The sequence below is a fragment of the Ovis aries genome, chromosome 21, assembly GCF_016772045.2.
Source record: "Ovis aries strain OAR_USU_Benz2616 breed Rambouillet chromosome 21, ARS-UI_Ramb_v3.0, whole genome shotgun sequence".
NCBI lineage: Eukaryota > Metazoa > Chordata > Mammalia > Artiodactyla > Bovidae > Ovis > Ovis aries.
In genome coordinates, this window is record NC_056074.1 from 38,724,604 (window position 1) to 38,734,333 (window position 9,730).

At 49.8% G+C, this 9,730-nt stretch overlaps 1 non-coding gene across 1 annotated transcript; it reads left to right on the forward strand.

The window, feature by feature from the left end:
* Window positions 1–6,784: 6,784 nt before the first annotated feature.
* TRNAC-ACA (transfer RNA cysteine (anticodon ACA)) lies at window positions 6,785–6,856 on the forward strand. Its single transcript has one exon. It is a non-coding gene; the product is annotated as a tRNA-Cys (tRNA).
* The last annotated feature ends 2,874 nt before the right edge of the window (window positions 6,857–9,730 follow it).

Sequence of the window (9,730 nt, forward strand, 5' to 3'; positions counted from 1 at the left end):
CATTTCCCAGAGTTTGCTCAAACTCATGTCCACTGAGCCAGTGAGGCTGTCCAGCCGTCTCATCCTCTGTTGTTCCCTTCTCCTGTTCTCAGGCTTTCCTAGCATCAGGGTCTTTTCCAATGACTCAGTTCTTTGCATCAGGTAGGCCACAGTATCTTTATAGAAATAATCAAAATGAGGTCCATTGCACCTGAAAATATGTGAGTTATCTTCAAATGTCTTTTGATATTGATCTCTAACATAACTCCACCGTGATAAGAAACAGTCTCTGTATGATTTCAATACCTTTAGACACTCAAATTTTTGCACCTCGTCTTACGTCCCTGAATGGGTTCTAGTGTTTCCTATAATCTATGGGAACTTGAATAGAATGTGTATCCTACTGTTGTGTGAAAATTGTATAAATCTTAATTATGTTAAATTGGTTCATAGTGATTTTCAGGTTTACTATATCCTTCTCTTGTTGCTCAGTTGCCTGTCTGCGCCTGACTCTTTGTGACCCCATGGACTGTAGCACGCCAGGCCTCCCTGTCCCTTACCATCTTCCAGAGTTTGCCCAAATTCATGTTCATTGCATTTGATGCCATCCAGCCATCTCATCCTCTGACGCCCTCTTCTCCCTCTGCCCTCAATTTTTCCCAGCATCAGGAACTTTTCCAATGAGCTGTCTGTTTATATCACATGACCAAAATCTTGGAGCTTCAGCTTCAGCATCAGTTCTTCCAGTGAATATTCATGACTGATTTCCCTTAAGATTGACTGGTTTGATCTCCTTGCTCTCCAGGGGACTTTCAGGAGTCCTCTCCAGCACCACAGTTTGAAGGCATCGGTTCTTTGGAATTCTGCCTTCTTTACAGGTCCAGCTCTCATGACAGTATATGACCAATGGGAAGACAATATATCTTGACTATATCCTCCTACTACTCTGTATATTCATTCTACTAATTTTTGAGAGCTTGATATTGAAACTCCAACTAAAAATCTTATCTACTTAAAAAATAATTGTAATATACAGCGGAACTATATGTAACCTTGTTCTGTATTTTCCAAATCTCCTGTAAATGTGTTATCATATTTTCATAATTTAAAAAATTAACATCTAGAAAAGGTTTATTAAAGTAAATAAAATGATAAAATTATGGATAAAAATTAAAATGAGGTCAACAGGGTGGGCTCTAATTCAAGATGACTGGTGTCCTTGTTAAGAATGGGGAATTTGGAACAGATAGCCACACACAGGAACAGCATGTGATCACGAAGATGGCCATCTACAAGGGAGAGAGGCTTGGACATCTTCTCACACCACAGTCCTCAGAAGGAACCAACTAACTCTGGGACATCCCTGGTGGTCCAGTGCTTAAGGCTCCACGCTCTCAATGCGTGGGGATGGGGTACAATCCTTGATCAGGGAACTGGGTCCCACATGCAGCAACTGAGTCCACAGCACAGCCAAATAAATAAATAAATAAATCTCTTTTTTTATTTTAAAAAGAAGAAATGAACCCTACCAACACCTTGATTTTGGACTTCTGGCCTCCAGAAATGTGAGACAATAAACTTCTGTTATTTCAACCACCCAGTCTGGGGTGCCTTATTACAGCAGCCCTGGAGAGCTGCTACATGGGGCAATGGCCTCAGGGCTCAGAGGTGTCAACAAAGACCTGAAGAGGCTGTAGGCCTCCAAGTCAGGACATCTCACCTGCTTTCCACCTGTACACCCCTCTCTGGCCTTGGCCTCTTTGACTATCAAAACTTGATGACTGCCTGGCCCTCTCCCAGCCTTAAATCTAGCTACCAGTTGTTGCCTCTTGTTGACTTCTAATGCCAAGGGTGGGGCCTGTGGACCTCAAAGTTGAGAGTGACAAGCATGACATTTAACCGCCTTGTATTAGTCAGGCCACAATAGTGCTGTGTAACAAGTGACCCAAAGCTTCTGGGAGTCAGAACCTCAGAAGTGACTGACTGTACTGGGTGGTTTTGACTCTGGGTCTCCCATGGGGTTGCTACCAAGAGGTTGGCTGGACTTCAGTCTTCTGAAGTCTTGACTAGTGTGGGACAATCCTCTTCAAGGTGGCCCACTCACTTGCCCAACAGCTGAGTGTTGGCTGTTGGTGAGAAACATCAGCTCCTCACCTCCATGTTACTGCTTGAGCATCCCGACAGCATGGTGGTTGGCCTCCCCAGAGGGAGCCATGCGAGAGGCCAAGGCAGAAGCTTGGTCTTGAGTTTCATAACCTGGTCTTGGGAATGACACAGTGTCACTTCCGAAGTTCAGTGTTGGAGAGGCCTATGTAAGGGTATGAATACAAGAAAGTAACGATCACCAGGGGCTTCCCTGGTGGCTCTCAAATTAAGAATCTGCCTGGAATGCAGGAGACCTGGGTTCGATCCTTGGGTTGGGAAGATCCCCTGGAGAAGAGAATGGCTACCCATTCCAGCATTCTTGCCTGGAAAATTCCATGGACAGAGGAGCCTAGTGGGCGACAGCAGTGGATGGGGCTGCAAAGAGTTGGACACAACAGAGCTATTAACACTGCTGCTACTAAGGATCACCGGGGCCATCAGAGTGCCTGGCAGGTTAAGAGATCTGGTACTAGACAGGATTCTGGGGGCAAAGGGTTGTGAAGGAAGAGTCTTACAGATTGAATTTGGGAAAGATGGAGCCTTGAGAGTACATTTGTGTCCCACATACCACAAACTAGATGGCTTAAAAACAGTAGCAGTTGATTTTGGCCAGGGACTTCCCTGGTGGTGCAGCGGTTGGGAGTCTGCCTGCCAATGCAGGAGACACAAATTCAGTCCCTGGTCCAGGAAGAGTCCACATGCTGCAGAGTAATTAAGCCCGTGGGCCGCAACTACGGAAGCCCATGCTCAGCAACACGAGAAGCCCCTGCACCTCAGCTGGAGAGTGCGCCGTGCTCATCACAACTGGGGAAAGCCAGGACCCAGCCGCAAAGACGCAACGCTGCTGCTGCTGCTGCTAAGTCACTTCAGTCATGTCCAACTCTGTGCGACCCCATAGACGGAAGCCCACCAGGCTGCCCCATCCCTGAGATTCTCCAGGCAAGAACACTGGAGTGGGTTGCTATTTCCTTCTCCAAGGCATGAAAGTGAAAAGTCAAAGTGAAGTCGCTCAGTCACACAACGCAGCCATAAGTAAATAAATAAGAAATAAATTTAAAACTTTAAAAGGTTTTTGGCCAAAAGTCTGAAATCAGGGTGTTGGCTCAGTTGGTTCCTACTAGAGGCTCTGAGAGGGAATCCATCCCATACCTCTCTTCCAGCTTCTGATGACTCCTGGAAACCCCTGGTGCCTTTGGCTTGCAGCTGCTTCCCACCGCTCTCTGCTTCCGTCTTCGTATGGGCATCTTCCCTCTGTATGTACGCCTCAACTCTTCCTCTCTTCTCTGTTGCAAGGACACTGGTCCTTGGATTTAGAGCCAACCCTAAATCCAGGATGATCTCATCCTGAGATCTTTAACTACATTACATCTGAAAACATCCTATTTCCAAACAGGGTCACATTCGCAGGTGCTAGGAGTGGACTTGGATGCATCTTTTTGGGGACTTTATTCGATGCACTTCGCTTCCCAGGTGGTCCAGTGGTAAAGAATCCGCCTGACAATGCAGGAGATGCAGATTCCATCCCTGGGTCGGGGAAGATCCCTTGGAGTAGGAAATGGCAGCTTACTCCAGTATTATTGCCTGGAGAATCCCAGGGACAGAGGAGCGGGGCGGGCTACAGTCCTTGGGGTCGCAGAGTCAGACACGACTGAGTGCCTGAGCGCACACATTCAACCCACTACAGGAGGCCTCTCCACGGAGGGGCTGATTGATGCCATGAGTTAGTAGCTCCATCTGCTTTGGCTCACGTGTCACCTCTAGGGAGCCTGCTATCTCTCCTTTGTGCCCCATGGCGCCTGTGCCTGCCGCCAGCGCTGTACCATTATTCCTTCAATGAACATTTACTGAGCACCTGCTCTCTATCAGGCACTGAGCTGGGTGCCAGAGGTTCACAAGTTCAGGTTGCCAAATTTAGCATGCGAAAACCTGGAACACACAGAAATCTGAATTTCAGATGCAGAGTTTAAGTTTGCTCCCATATTGCATCTGGCAACGCTGACAGCAGCAGAGGAGAGAAGCCCAGCCTTCAAACTGCAGGAAGTTACCATCTTATAGAGGAGATGGCAGGGTGCAACGGGGAAGAACAAGGCATCAGGAGACCCAGGGAGTGCTCCGGGCCGGCGGGAGTGAGGGCAGCGAGAGAAGCCTTCCCACCTGCAAGCTGGGACCAGGGCTGAGGAAAAAAGAGGGTTTCCCCAGGTGGAGAAGGGGACCCTGGCTGAACATGGAGATGGCCATCTCCAAGGGCTTTCACTGGCCCACCAGCTGCTCAGTTTTGTTTTTAAAGGGTGATGTGTGGTGGCACAGATGCCAAAGAAGAGTGTTTCAAGGAGAGGGGGTGAAGGATACACCAAATGTTGCCTGGACGTCCAGCAAGATAAGGACTGAGACGTGTCGCTTGGAGATAGCAGGGCTGCTGGAAAACGTCCCCTGGGAGAGGCTTCCGTGGGGTGGCGGGAGCAGAAGTCAGGCTGTGACAGGGAGAGTGAGCAGTGTGAGGAGAGGAGACGTAGAGACAGGGAAGGCCACTTTCTGCGGAGGTGTTTGGGTGGAGGGAGGCAGAGAGCAGGGTTGAAGAGGGCTGGGGGAGGGACGGGTGACTGAAGGGAAGGACCCTGAGGGGAGGAGGCTCAGCTCTCAGGAGGCAGGGAGGGGAGGGTGGAGCACCTTCAGATTCTTTTCTGGTCTTTTTTTGGGGCGGGGGGGAAATGAGAGATTCTCCTTGACAGGGTAAATAAATAGATGGGGACAAAAACGGAAACAGTGACAGACTTTATTTTCTTGGGCTCCAAAATCACTGTGGATGAATAATGCAGCCATGAAATTAAAAGACACTTGCTCCTTGGAAGAAAAGCTATGACAAACCTCAACAGCATTATTAAAAGCATAGACATCACTTTGCCAACAAAGGTCCATACAGTCAAACCTATGGTTTTCCCTGGAGTCACGTAGGGATGGGAAATTTGGACCATAAAGAAGCTGAGTGCTGAAGAACTGATGCTTTCGAACTGTGGTGTTGGAGAAGACTTTTGAGAGTCCCTTGGACAGCAGGGAGATCCAACCAGTCAATCCTAAAGGAAATACACCCTGAATATTGGAAGGACTGATGCTGAAGCTGAAGCTCCGGTAGTTTGGCCACTGATTCGAAAAGCTGACTCATTGGGAAAGACCTTGATGCTGGAAAAGATTGACGGCAAGGGGAGAAGGGGGTGATAGAGGATGAGATGGTTGGATGAAATCACCATCTCAGTGGGCATGAGTTTGAGTAAACTCTGAGAGTTAGTGAAGGACAGGGAAGCCTGGAGTGCTGCAGTCCACGGAGTTGCAAAGAGCTGGATTTGACTTAGCGACTGAACAACAACTCTTTGACCAGCTGATCACCAGGTACAAAGTCTGCCCATCCATCTCCCACTGGGTTGTGGGGGCTGTGACGGCTGCCCCCTGGGCAGGGCTGTCTTCCAAGGCTGTTCCCCAGCGTGGAAGACTACAGTCTAGGGCAGCCCCCAAGCCTCCACTAAGCACCTGAGCGAATGAATAGCTGGGGGCAGCTGAGGGCCGTGAAGTGAGGAGGGCAAGTGGCTGTCTTGGGAGGAAGGGGAGTCCGGGAAGGAGGTGGGAGGGGTGCAGGGCCTGGGAGACAGTACGTCCATCCTGAAGGTCAGAGGAGGGTGGAGGAGGTGGCCCAGGCTCCCTGGTGAGAGCTGGAGGGTGTGACTAACAGCTTAGACAACAGCCTGGTCCCTAGGGGCAGAGGTTTGGCAGTGAAGGGCAGGAGGTTGGGAGAGATGGACTTTTGTGGCGATTCCTCTCTTGCCCCAGGCCATGCCAGATGCCTTGCAACCTCTCATCTTGCTTAATCTCATTAATTCTCACCAGTAGCCCTGTTGATGATGTTGATGATGAAGATGACTGCTGTTGGTGGTCTCACTTTATAAATAAGGAAACTGGAGTCACTGTACCTGTCAGCTACCAACTGGCACTTACCAAGAGCATTGCCAGTGACCGAAGGACAAAGGCATTTGCCCTCCGCCTCGACAGAGATCCCTGTAGCTCAAACGGTAAGGAATCTACTTGCGATGCAGGAGACCAGAAATCGATCCCTGGGTCGGGAAGTTCCTCTGGAGAAGGGAATGGCAACCCACTCCAGTATTCTTGCCTGGAGAACTCCAAGGACAGAGAAGGCTGGCGGGCTACAGTCCGCTCGGTTGCAAAGAGTCAGACTCGTACTGAGCGACTAACACACACCTCTACAGAGACTGAACCCTGTGCTGGTATAGCCGTTGACCTTCAACAACCCCCGAGGGAGTTCAGGGTGGAGTGAGGCGCTCTGTGCTTCAGGGAATCTGGTGGGACAGGTCTTTAGACAGTTGGATGTTTTTAGGAACAGATTTTATGATCTCAATCCTTGCAGTCTCCTCATATTTAGAGAAGCACTAAATCCTTTCAAGGTGACGTCAGATCCTCATGAATAACAACAAACCTTTTGAAAATGAGTGCTTCATGGTATTGATTCCCCCTTCACCAAACTCTTGTATATTGACTTTTCCTACCGCCACCATGGAGCAGCCTCTCAGAGCTAAGATGCTGCCTCCAGGGTTGCAGTCCTCATTTTGACCCAAATAAAACTTAATTCACAACTCTCAACTTGTACAACTGTACTTCCCTGGTGGCTCAGATGGTAAAGCATCTGCCTACAATGCAGGAGACCCAGGTTCGATCCCTGGGTTGGAAAGATCCTCTGGAGAAGGCAATGGCGACCCACTCCAGTACTCTTGTCTGGAAAATCCCATGGATGGAGGAGCGTGGTATGCTACAGTCCATGGGGTCGCAAAGAGTTGGACGTGACTGAGCGACTTCACTTTTCTTTCTTTCTTTCTAAAGTCACAAAAGATGGAAGTAGCAGAGAGGATGTTTAAACCCAGGCCAGTCCGATTCCAAAGCAAGCTCTGTCCACCACCCAGGGAGACCTGAGCAGGAGAGAGCCTATAATTGGGGCAGCCCCCGGGGAGAAGGACACTGCTGTGGGGCAGGAATAGGGCACCGGGCCTTCTCAGGTCTCCTGAGGGCCTAGGTGATATCACCTCCCCAAGGGACTACTGGGCCCACCTCCCAGGCCTGGTCTGGTGTCCAGCAATCTCCGGCAGCCTGGAGCGGATGGACCCAAGAATGAGGAGTGGCCAAAGAGACAGGGCATGGGGTATCATGGTGGCGGGGATCCCTGAAAGAACGGACCATGACGTTCAATGTGGGTGAGGACACAGAGAAGCCAAAATAGGCTGGGGGGTTGCACTCTGCCCTTCCTCCCTCTGGGGATCCCCTTGCCCCACCCCTGCATGCGTCCTTGGCTGGCAAATACTCTTTCCTCCCCTGGAAACCTCCTTACCTCCTCCTCCTTCAAGGGCAAGTTCAGAAGCCCCCTCTACCTACCTTGACCACCCTTCCTCCCACCCTTAGTTCCCTCTCTGGTCCCTAGAGTGCTAGAAACCAGATTTTCTGACCCAGGAATGGGATGCAGGCCTAAGATTTGTTCATTCTAGTTTACTGACATTCCCTCTACGGTCTCACCCAGTCTCATCCAGCTTTAAATACCATTCATACCTGACGCGCTGAAATTGATATCTCCAGGCTGGACCTCTCCCCTGAGTTCCAGCCTCTGATTACTCCACATCTCCTTGTGAATGTCTAAAAAGACATCTCAAACCTGACGTGGCCAAAACTGAAGTCCTGGTCTTCCCCTTCCCCATCCATCTTCCTCCTTTCAAAGTTGTCTGCATCTCAGTCGAAGGCACTCCATTTTTCCAGGAGCACAAGCTAAAAACCTTGAAGATGTCTTGGTTCTTCTCTTTCCCCCACACCCCATATCCAGTCCATCGGGAGTCCTTGGATCTTCCTTTAACATGTGTCCATGTCCTGAGCCCTTCTCCCACCTCCACTGCCACTCAGCTGGGGCAAGCACCATCACTCTTGTATGGATTACAGCGGTGGCCTCTGCACTGCCCTGCCGTTGACCTGGCCCCTACACTCTTCTCAACCCAGCAGCCAGGTGGTCCTATGAGCACATAACCCAGGCCTTCTACTCCTTCCAGACTCTCTAATAGCTCACTCTAATTCCAGCCAAAGTGTTTTAAAATCTACAAGCCTGGGCTTCCCTAGTAGCTAAGTAGTCAAGAATCTATCTGCCTGCCAATGCAGGAGACACAGGTTTGAGCCCTGATCTGGGAAGCTCCCACATGCTTCAGGGAACTAAACCCATGCAGCACAACTACCGAGCCTTTGCCCTAGAGCCGGGAAACCACAACCCCTGAAGCCCACGTGCCTCGAGCCTATGTTCTGCAACGAGAGAAGCCACTGCTGTGAGAAGCCCGCGCACCGCAACTGGAGAGTAGCCCCCGCTTGCCACGACTAGAGGACAGCCTGAGAATCGAAAAGGCTCAGCATAGCCCAAAGTAAAGAAATAAATAACATTATCTTAAAAAAAAAACCCTACAAGCCCTAAAGAATCCACCTCTAACTTGTCTGATTTTCACTTCCCACCCTTCTCCCGCTGGCCCGCTTTGCTCCAGTCCACTGTGCAGCTTGTAGTTAGTTCCTCAAACATTCCGATCGTGCTCCTGCTGGGGAGTTTTGGACTACCTGCACCCCCAGCCTGGAATGCCCTTCCCCTAGACGGCCTCTGGACTTTCTGCCTCCCCTCCTTCAGATCTTGACTCGAATGTCACTTCTTGTTTGCCTTCTCCGAACGTTTTAGTTAAAACTATAAACCTGGGGACTTCTCTGCTGGTCCACTGGCTAAGATTCTGTGCTCCCAATGCAGGGGGCTCAGGTTCCACCCCTGGTCATCGAAATTGACCCCACTAAGCGTTCACATGCTGCAACTAAAGATCTTGCAAGTCAGGACTAAAGATCCCGTGTACCACAGCTAAAACCCGATGCAGCCAAATAAATAAATATTAAACAAAATAAAAACAAATTTTGACTTTCCACATCTGTCTTCCCTGTTTCGTTTTCCTGCATATAACATGTATCATCCAACATGATATGTATGTTACTGGTTCACTCATTTCGTTTATAATTTTCCTGTTCCTTCTAGAATACAGTTTCTATGAGGGCAGTGCCTTTTCTGTTTGTTGTTTTCTTTGCTGCCTGCAACAGTGCCTAGCACATGATGGGCACTCAACAAATGCTGCTTGAGTGGCTGTTTGGGGGCCACCCCTGTGCTGTGCTGAGGGAAGGACAGGGAGTAAGACCTGACAAAGCCTATAAGGCTTGTCTTGGGTGGCGGTTTTCTGATTTCCATGAGTATGACCCTATCTGGGGAGCTCTTAGAAGCAAATATTCTGGCTCCAGCCCTGGAGATTCTGGGGTAGGCCCCAGGGCCTGCACAGTGCACAGGTTCCCCAGGTGACGGTGATGCGGGTCAAGCGGGGGTCACACTGGTCTGCTGGGATAGACTGAAATGAACGAAGTCCAGGACGCCGGATGTCTCAATTTCACATTACCTTCCACTCCCCAGTAAACATGCCCACCTCCCCTCTGAAGTGTAAGTTCTTGACTGGGACGGCAGGTTGTTTCTTTCTGCATCCCCTGGGCTCCACATAGCGTTAAG